Here is a 10,332-nt window from a genome sequence, read left to right as displayed (position 1 = left end):
TTGAGTGATTGGTTTGTTCTTTAAAAATAAAAATTAAAATGTCTAAACTAAATTACTAAAGACACTTTTGTTGATTTAATACAAAGCCTACAAAAAACACTGAGGAATTATTATCAGAAATGTCACAGATATCAGAAGTTAGCCTGGCAAATAGTATGCTTTACAGCATTACCTTAGAACCACAAAATGTTACATGTGTGAGGTTATTAAAATCAAAGGATGGCATTTCTATCAGTCAATCCATCCCTGTCTCATAAACATGCAGCTCTTAAGCGACATTATGAAAGACAGCCACTTTCTACTCCTTGACATTTGTGAAATATCCATAGACAATTGTATTACACCATCCCTAAGCACTATGACTTTTTCAGAAAGTCTGAAACCTGAAGATATAAACATGAAGTGTATCTGGGTCCCACTACAACTATTTCTAACCATGATCCTCTGAATTCTCATCATTTTTTCACCACCTATGACATAAAACATGTGTTCTAGTCACATTTGTCTAAAGAGGGTTCTTAGGAGAAGTTTCAAGTTTATCTCCTCCATTATATTCCTGTCATTCTTTGGTAGCTCAAGTCACAGAGTTAGAAAGGCAAATATGATCAGTTCTACAATGTTTCTTATCCTTCCTTCTCCCATATTTCCTCTTTTTCTTCTATTATTTTAGATCCTCTTCAGCTGAGAACATCAAAGATGGTATGGTTGTCAGGTTGTTATATGACATATACCATGGGTTTTGCAGAGATTTCTAGACAATGGCAACTATCCAAGTCAAAATTCTCTTACACATTAAATTAGATTTTTAAAAAATAAGTAAGAATTCAATATGACTGATAATTATGGCCTTAGAATATTAACCTTGGTGAAGACCTGAGTCTATCTTAACTTTTAAATTCTAATAACAAATAATATCCTCCATTCTACATTCATACCCCCTTACTATTCATTTTATTTCATGATAATATTCATTACATTAAAAGTTTGCTTTACCTTCATCTATTGAATGGCAACAATATAGAGAGAAGTAGAACTCAGAAACTCTGAAAGTCAGAATTCAAAAGAATATTGTATACCAGATTTTAAAAGAAAAAGACTTTCCATAGTTAAAGTTGTTCATGCAAACTGGTTTCATCCATCATTTTCTGGTACAAAGGAAACTCCTGGGAATCTACAAGGGTAACCTCAGCTAATACTCCCAGCAAAAGCAGATACATAGCATTATCTGGAGTGATCAGGAAAGACTCCAATCCACCTACATAGCCTTAGTCTGTCTTGCCTGTGGGATTTGCTGGGATGGCACAGAGATTGAGAGAGTGGCCAATCTTGACTGGTCTAACCTAAGACACATGCCATAAGAGTAATCCCACCACTGATACTACCTGAAGCACCAGAACCCAGAGGCTGCATGACCTGGAGAACTAGGATAGAACCAAACACAACTGAAGAAAAAAAAATGTCAATATAATGATGCCTAATGATATTCTTCTATATTCATAGATGGGAGAGAGTCAGTTTTCTTTAAGTTTATGGTCCCTGGTAGATTAATCATGGTCTGGTGGGAGCACATATCTTGACTAACTAAAAAGAAATAAAAGTGAGCACAAAGCTGATAGATAGGAAGGCTGTTTAAGGAGGGAGTGAATGTGATCAAAATGCATTGTTTGAAATCTCAAAGAACTAATTTAAAAGGAGAAAAAGTACATTCCATATAATCATCATATTTATAAAATAGGGTCATTATTATTATCTGATAAAATAGACCTCCAAAAATTATTATAGATAAAGAAGACATAGCATTAACTTTTGTATCAGTCATTATTCTATTGCTGTGAGGAGACCATGACCAAGGCAACTCTTATAAAAAAGAAAACATTTAATTGAGGGCTTCCCTATTGTTTCAGAAGGTCAGACCATTATCACTATAGTAGGGGCACTCAAAATGCTGGAGCAGTAACTAATTAGGATGTGAGTTACATCCCAATCTTTAGGCAGTATGAAGGCGGGGCAGGGGGGAGCAGAAACAGAGACAGAAACTGACTGGACTTGGCATGGGCTTTTGAAACTTCTAAGTCCACTCTCAGTAACACATTTCCTTCAAGGAGGCCATACTTTCTAATCCTTCTCCAATAATGCCACTCCTTAGTGACCAAACTTCCATTACACTGTGTTACATAAAAGCTCATGCTGGTGATTGAAGCAGGAGTTGCTATAAAGGAAATTATCTAGGTCAATGGAGATGTCTTCTAAAAGCATCACTAGTGGTTTAGGTACACACTCCTATATGGCTCCAGGTGTCCCATTGACATGAGACATTTCTGTTGAAGGTACAAATTAAACATCCCAAGTACAGAATCCCTGGTTAGAGAGGTAGAATTCCTTCAAACCCAGAAATCCTGTGATCTAATAGTTTTCCCTTTGACATTAAACTCTAATGTATCCAATTTCATAAAAAACATAGTACTTGAAATTAAAGACACATATTAATACAAACCCAATAGTAAGTTATTTTAGCAACCCAGTTTTTCTAATTAATATATGCACAAAACATAGAGAAAACTCAGAATTAAATGACTTTTTCTGTCAAATGATCCTAAGAGATAGCTACAGAATATTTCAACCAAATGCCAGAGAATATACATTCTACTAAGTATTAAAATCTAGTATTTCCAGTTTGCTAAATGTATGATTATTAATTACATTATAAATCATATCCTTATACCAGGTATGGATATGTGCAGCTATAACCCCAGACCTGTGGAAAGTGGAAACAAGATGACCACTGGGGATTTGCTGATTTCCAGATTCACAAAGAGACCTTGTATGTAGGGAGCAAAGCAGAGAGTGATAGTGCAGGACACCCAACATCTTCCTCTGGCCTTCCACATGTGTACACAGATGTGTGTGTGTTCAACATACACACAACCAATCAATCAAAATAAAAGAAACTCTGCTAATGATGGATGTACTGCTCAGACACAAGATGCATTCCAGAGTTGGGAATCATTGCCTGAAGGTGTCAAATATCTGTTGAACACAATGTATTTGGAGGAAATGAAAGTCTGTGTGACTGAACATGGTTCATGCCACCTGGACACTTTCAACCGAGAGATATGACTGAAAAAGCATTAGTGCTAACAAGGCCAGACAGAGGTCAATTACATAGAGTTAGAAGAAGTGGCCGAGAGAAAGCAATGAATTCAACTCTTGTTGCCCATCTACCTCTTGACAGGGCAGGCACTGTAAGTTACCCCAAATGGCCAGGTTCTTGTCACTGTTCAAATGCTCTACAAAGGCAATGGCTAAAGAGAACTGATAATATGTTGCCAAAAGCTAAGTAACATAGTTGTTCCCTATCATGTCCTAACCAAAATTACTTTTTCATTGAAATAAGTGATGAAATCTTTTCATACTTTCTTAGACTTTGATAATTTTTTGTTAGTCTTCCTATGGACAATGAGTATCATTATCAACATGAATGGGCTTAGAGTGGACTCAGTGGAACTGTCTATAAGATTTTTAATTACACAGTGTTAGTATCTAGTGCCTTATGGACTGTGGAAATTGTAAGAGTAGACATTGGCTACAAATCTGAAAGAAGTTTTCAGGTACAGTAGAGAAAGATATACTGAAAAGGCATACAATTATTGAAATATCCCTGTGTCTAAGTGGAGGCTTCCTGTGTGTTATAACCAGTAAGGCCTCTATGGCTCTCCATATTACACAAGAGATTATCACAAGTAACATGCCAGAACTAAAAGACAAGAGAATCTCTGAGCATACTATATGCTTTCTCTGCAAGAGATAAGAATGGAGCTGGGATTGAGCTGTGAGCTCTAAATATGCTGGTTGTATCTCATAATCCCAGAGATGATTCAACTTACTATTGAAGTGATACATCTGAAAGGACATGATCAATTGTTAACACAATGACCAAGCCATGTATGCTATGACCACTCATTCAAGAATGGTACAGCTGTTCTGAGTACAAGGACTTTTCTGATAGAGTTTCCACAGAGCTCAAATAGACAGAACTTATACTAGAACTATAAGCTTTGCTGAAAATCTGTGGCTGGGAATTTTGCCATTTTGTTCAATGGGCATTTTATGTCTACAAACTTGCCTTCTTAACACCCAGTTTTGAACCCATACATTACTCATTACTGTTTATATATGAACAATGTATAGAGTTCCATGGGTATTAGTAGACTCATAAATGTTACATGGCTGAGAATAATTGGTACTGGACAAGGTTACCAAATACATAGAAAATTATCAAATATACATATTAATCCATCCTAGCAAAAGCAGATGAGTTCACACAAAAATAAAAGAATGAAGAAGAGGATGAAGGGTTGAGAAATAGCTATTCTCTGGTTGTGAAATGGTTATTAGTTACCAGGAAGCAAAATGGCTATGATAATCTATAAAACAAACTCATAGTCCTAGCAAACAATACACTTAAAGTTAGAACCATGGTGATGGTAATGAGGCTGTTAACACTCCCTTGGGTGGAGCAGAAGACAGTTGAAATCCTATTTATAATTCCAAGCATGACTTCCTATGCACCTTCAGCTGTATATGTCCCTGGGGTGCTACAGTGGACTATATAGGAAGTAGAAAGTTAAATGAAGGCAGAAATCCAATGAAGTAGTCATTATTCAAGCTATAGTAATTTTCAGAAATACCAAAGTCTTTGACTTAACCATCTTCTTCTAAGTAAACCTTTCTCCTCTAAGTAAACCCAGTCACCACATTTTATAACCAAACGAGGCTTAGATGGAATGTTTTCTTTGGTGTTCTAGTACCAGGGTGAATTGATATTTGCTTATGTCTCACCCAAAGAAATAAAGAAAAGAGGCAAGGAAATTTATATTTGATCTAAGAAACATGTGCATGAGTATACAATAGATGCTCAGATTTAGAGCTGACACAAAAGGCTCTTCTTCCCCTCTGAGAGACATACCAAAGTTGTCCTAGTTGAACTGATAAAAAACAAAACAGTGTTGTAGTATCTAGTGGGGAGAAAACTAACTTATATCTATACAATTTTCAAATGTACATGGCAGCTTTTGAGCATATGATAAGACATCTCATAAAGACAATATTGATAACATTTTAAGATTTAACTGGAAAGAACTTATATGAGTCTAGGAGTCAATACATAACAACTCCAAGTCAAAGAAACGAGTCTTTTCTATGAGGTATTTGACTTTAATCAACCTAGTAAAAATTTCATTTCTGAAATCTCATGTATAGTGCCATTGGATGTGTTATTTGCACTACTTTGGAAATTTGATTCAAGCCAAATAACATTTAAAAAGAAATCTGACAAACTGCCAACTACTTTCCTCTACTTTCGTGATCATACTTACTCAAAAATGAAGTACTAATAGCCATAAAATTATTTTATAAAAAGGAAAAATGAAACTACTGATCAATTTGAGCATATCTTCTTCTGTGAATATCTCATATGACAAATGAGATGTTATAAATGAAATAGAGTGGCACTGTGGTTTTAGAAAATTAAAACTCTATGTGTATTATCTAATTATTTTAGCTAGTATATTAGTTTGTAGATAAAGAGTTACTTATAAGTTTTTAGAAAATTTCTTTATAGAGTGTATGTTCAAAATATTTATATTTATCTTTTGAGAATCTCATACATGCATACAATGAATTTCTACCAGTGTCGGTAGTTTTTCATGCAAAATCTCTAACAGTGCTCTAATTTAATGTTGAAAATTTCTGATTGCATTATCAAAGGTTTTGTTTTAGTTAGAATTCTGAGACATATTTTATAAGAGAAATTTTTCAGAAAAATGTCACTATATCCTGCATTTTTATTTGACATTTATTTGCTTCTTTTTTCCTATTGAGGGTTTAATATGATAAGGTAGAGGTCTAGGTTTGTCCAGGTGATAAAAAGTAAATTGGTTAGAGTTGTCATTATACAGAACAGTGAAAGTAAATAGAATAACATTCCTAAGACCTTTATTATGAAGACTAAGTTTTATCCCTTATAAGTAAGAGCAACCATTTTTACTAGCACTGGGCCTAAGGAATATGAATAGCCCATGCTCCACAAGTATACAGAAAGAGATGCATAAGATAAAGGCAAGGCAAAAAAAAAAAAATCTACCATGTGACATTCTGTCTGGCTCCCTCAACAGCAAATAATAGGACTATGCAAAAATCACTTACCAGTGTAAGCTATTTGTTTAATGAGTACACTTTGATGATAATTATGAAGACCCACACTATTCCCAGAGCTATTGCAAATATCAAATTAAAGAAAAATCTGAAGCTTTTGGCAAAGGGGGACATGCATGGCATTGTTGTGGTCAATTGACAATGCCAGGCTGTAACTTAATTTTTATGACAATATCCTATCTTCATTCAAAATGTTACAAATTGTCAATCATGTGTTTACTTTCATCAACTTTGACAATGAAGCAATCAGATGAACCAAGTTATCCTTGTCACATCAGTGATGAGAATACTGAAAATGATTTAACCATACCAAACTCATGAGGGTTTAACACCGAATATTATAAACCCTCAAGATATTAAACTCTCTGAAGATAATGACTAGATTAGCATAGTTCAAACTTAAATTTAATTCCAAATGTTTGCGAAGTACAGAAATATGGAGAAAGTCACTTCTCAAATTTTTGTATGTGCAAATATAATTAAATATAATTGAATGTTACCTCATGCTAGTCATTACAACTCAAAATTATATAGTAAAGAGCAATGGGGATATATAAGACTTCCCTAGACAAGGTAACTCCTGTATTCTCAGATGAATAGGTGTCACAGTGGCTTCAGGGATACCCCTGCTATTCATAGTATCAAACCTATTCATTTGGTACAACATGACTTCCATACCCATATGTTCCAGTATAGGTGAAAGCTTCTAGGTGTCCCTTTGGAACTTGTTTGATCTGACTATCATATTTTGGCAATGCACTAGTGAAATCTGTTTGGATACATACAGTGAATTTCTTAGTAATTCACTTACTTCTGGCATTCTATAATAAAGTGTCTTCATGAGAGAACTCTGCCTGACTTGATTTTGAAGACAGGAGAAATTTTGTTATATTATTAAAAATAATGTCCATTTACTATAAGAGCTGAGTTTCTGTTTTTAAATTTCTGTTTCCTAGAATCTGACCTGCCCCATCCTATGGCCTTCATTTGTTTTTGAGGACACTCTAACCCTCGCTAATCCATGAATGCATGAAGATGAATATTTTGGTTTTGGTTTTGAGATCTTTCTGTACTTGCTAACTGCCTCATTTTCTTTGTTCTGTAAACCTGCTTTACAACTTCTCATGATTTCACTCCTTAAAAGGACCCTGAAAAACAGACTCAGCACTGCTCTCTCTAACCCAACTTAGGAGGCTGTCTCTAACAAGCTCTTTGGTACATCTAAGCAAATAAAGCTTGCTTCAAATTTGGCTCAGTATTTGTAGTGGTAGCCTTATTTTTCCTAGTGAGACTTACATTTTCTGGTGGACCCAGTAAGATAAGACTACTCACCCAGATTTTTAAGCAAGACATTCACCCCATGGCTCCAGAGCTGAGGGGCTGGCTCAGAATGTTCATATCTCAATGCATTCCAAGGTTACAAAGTGAGCTTTTGGTAGAGTTCCATATTTCTTTATCCAAGACCAGGACCCCAACAGAACCATGTGTCACAGAAAATTGCTATGACTTACTAGGGGACACTTCCATAAATGTTTTTCCTCGGTACAGTGGTTCATGCTAATAGTTTATGGAACTCTCCCAACCAGGACAAAAAGCTACATGTCACACTGCCACCTGAGGTTACTAGCCTGGTTTTGTGTCTTATTTGTCTTGTCTTCGAAAGTTTTGTCTTTGGCTTCATTTTTGCTGTCTTCGTCTCTTGCAATTTTTGTATTCTGTGTTTATTGGTTTATGTTGGACTTGGGGTGACTGAATGAATGGACAGTATGGGTAAGAAGATTAGCAAGCCTAAGTGTCCTCTAGACTATTTTCTAAAGAATTTTGATAAATTGTTCTTCTCTATCGTCAAAGATGATTAGCCTATTACCAGGATTCACCTCTGAACATTTTGTGAACCTTAATGACCCACATTTAGGGTCAACTAAATCCTTCCCCAGGGATACTTTTCATTCTTGGATAGCCTGTGTAGTGTGGTCTATCATCCTTGGTAAGCCACCCAGATCACATGGGATATATCTTGCTACGGACTGAAGCAGCTTCCAATTTCCTACCCTGAATGAAGTTTTGTATGGCCCTCAACAGGAAAGATAGGAAAGATGGCCAAGCCCTGGTTTTCAGTAGATGGGCTCTTTGAGGGCCTGAAGCAGAGACCCAGGAACCCCTATGAAACCCATTCTGCAGGACTCATGGGAGGAAGAATCCCTCCTCCCTCCACTTAAAACTTCATGTTTGCCACCACAGTCCTCACCACCATGATCTTGTTCTGCCCCCTATCCACTTCAACACCCACACTCTGTCCCTGTATGTTTCAGCCTCTACCCTGACACCTAATTCTTTCCTACCCCACCCCCTCATTTTTATCCCAGCTCTTCCCTAAATCCCCATAAACATCCACAAGGGATCCCAACTCCTACTATGACCCTGATTCAGGAACAGCACATCCTTCCATCCTTGCTCCCCTATGGCAGGTTTTGTTTGTTTTTGCTCCTTATATATTTTATTATGTTTTCTTCTTCTTTTACATATGGATACCAGTTCCTGCTCCTTCCCATACTCCCATGCCTCTCCCAACACCACCACACAAACACTCCTCCCTCCCTTCCCCTTTTCCCCCCTCTGTGCTATCCCATTCCCCATCCATTTCTCAGGAAGGGTGAGGCCTTCCAGCAGGGATCATCAAAATCTGTCAAGATATTTAGGGTAGGGCCTAGGCCCTCCCTCTTGTCTAGGCTAAGGGAGTACTACTCCATGAGGAATGTGCTCCCGAAGTCCATTGAGCACCAGGGATACATCCTGGGTCCACTCTCAGAGGTTCAACAGACTGCACAAGCCTTGTAACCGAGACACTCATTCAGGGGATATGGGTCAGTTCTATGCTGGTTTCCCAGCTATCAGTCTGGGGTCCATGAACTCCCCCTTGTTCAGATCTGCTATCTCGGTGGGTTTCTGCAGCCTGGTCTTGACCCCTTTGTTCAACACTTCTCCCTGTCTGCAACTGGATTCCAGGAGTTCAGCCCACTGTTTACCTATGGGTGTCTGCTCCTGTTTCCATCTGCTTCTAGATGAAAACTCTAGGATGGCATATAAGGTCATTATCAACTCATTATCAGGGAAGGGCATTTAAGGTAGCCTCTCCACTACTGCTCAGAATGTTACTTAAGGTCATCCATGTAGGTCTCTGGACATTTCCCTAGGGCCAGTTTTCAAACCTATAAAGGCTCTCCATTAATAGTATCTCTTTTCTTACTCTCCTCCATTTCTCCCCCGACTCAATCTTCCTGGCCCCCCATGTTCTCCTTTCACCTCCTCTTCTCCCCTTCTCTTTCTCCTAAATCCCTCTCCAATTACTGCCACCCTACTCCTGTAGTGAGATAATCCTTCTGTAGCACTGACCACGCCCATTGGGGGGTGGAGCCATGGGCGGAGGTGACCTGAGGAAGGAGGTCGGAGGGGGCCAGGAAGGCGCTCTCTCTTTCTGGCGTGACTCGGACAGGAGAGGATCGGGTTGAATTTCCTGGTGTTCATCTGTCTAGGTTGTAAGTTATTTCTCCCTGAATAAACATGTATTCGGCCTATTTGTTTATCCTGATCCTTATTTACCGCAATATACTCCCAATATGCTCAGGACATTTTATTCCTTTCCTGAAGTTACTTTATTGTACAGGGTTGTTTTGGTTATCCTGGGTCTTTTGTTTTTCCATATAGAGTTGAGTAATGTTCTTTTAAGGTAAGTGAAGAATTATGCTGGGATTTTGATGGGGATTGCATTGAATCTGTAGATTGCTTTTGGCAAGATTGCCATTTTTGCTGTGTTGATCCTACCTATCCAAGAGCATAGGAGATCTTTCCATTTTCTGTTATCTTCTTGAATTTCTTTCTGTAAAGATGCAAAGTTCTTGCTATATAGGTCTTATAGGTCTTTCACTCATTGGGGTAGCGTTACCCCAAGATATTTTATGTTGTTTGTGGCTATTATAAAGGGTGATGTTTCTCTGATTTCATTCTCAGCCCCTTTGTCATCTATATATAGTAGGGCTACTGATTTTTTGTTTGTTTGTTTGTTTGTTTAGTTAATCTTGTATCCTGCCACTTTGCTGAAGGTGTTTATCAACTGTAGGA

Source organism: Phodopus roborovskii, unplaced genomic scaffold, assembly GCF_943737965.1.
Source record: "Phodopus roborovskii unplaced genomic scaffold, PHOROB, whole genome shotgun sequence".
Lineage (NCBI taxonomy): Eukaryota > Metazoa > Chordata > Mammalia > Rodentia > Cricetidae > Phodopus > Phodopus roborovskii.
Note: the sequence above shows the minus strand (reverse complement) of the source record.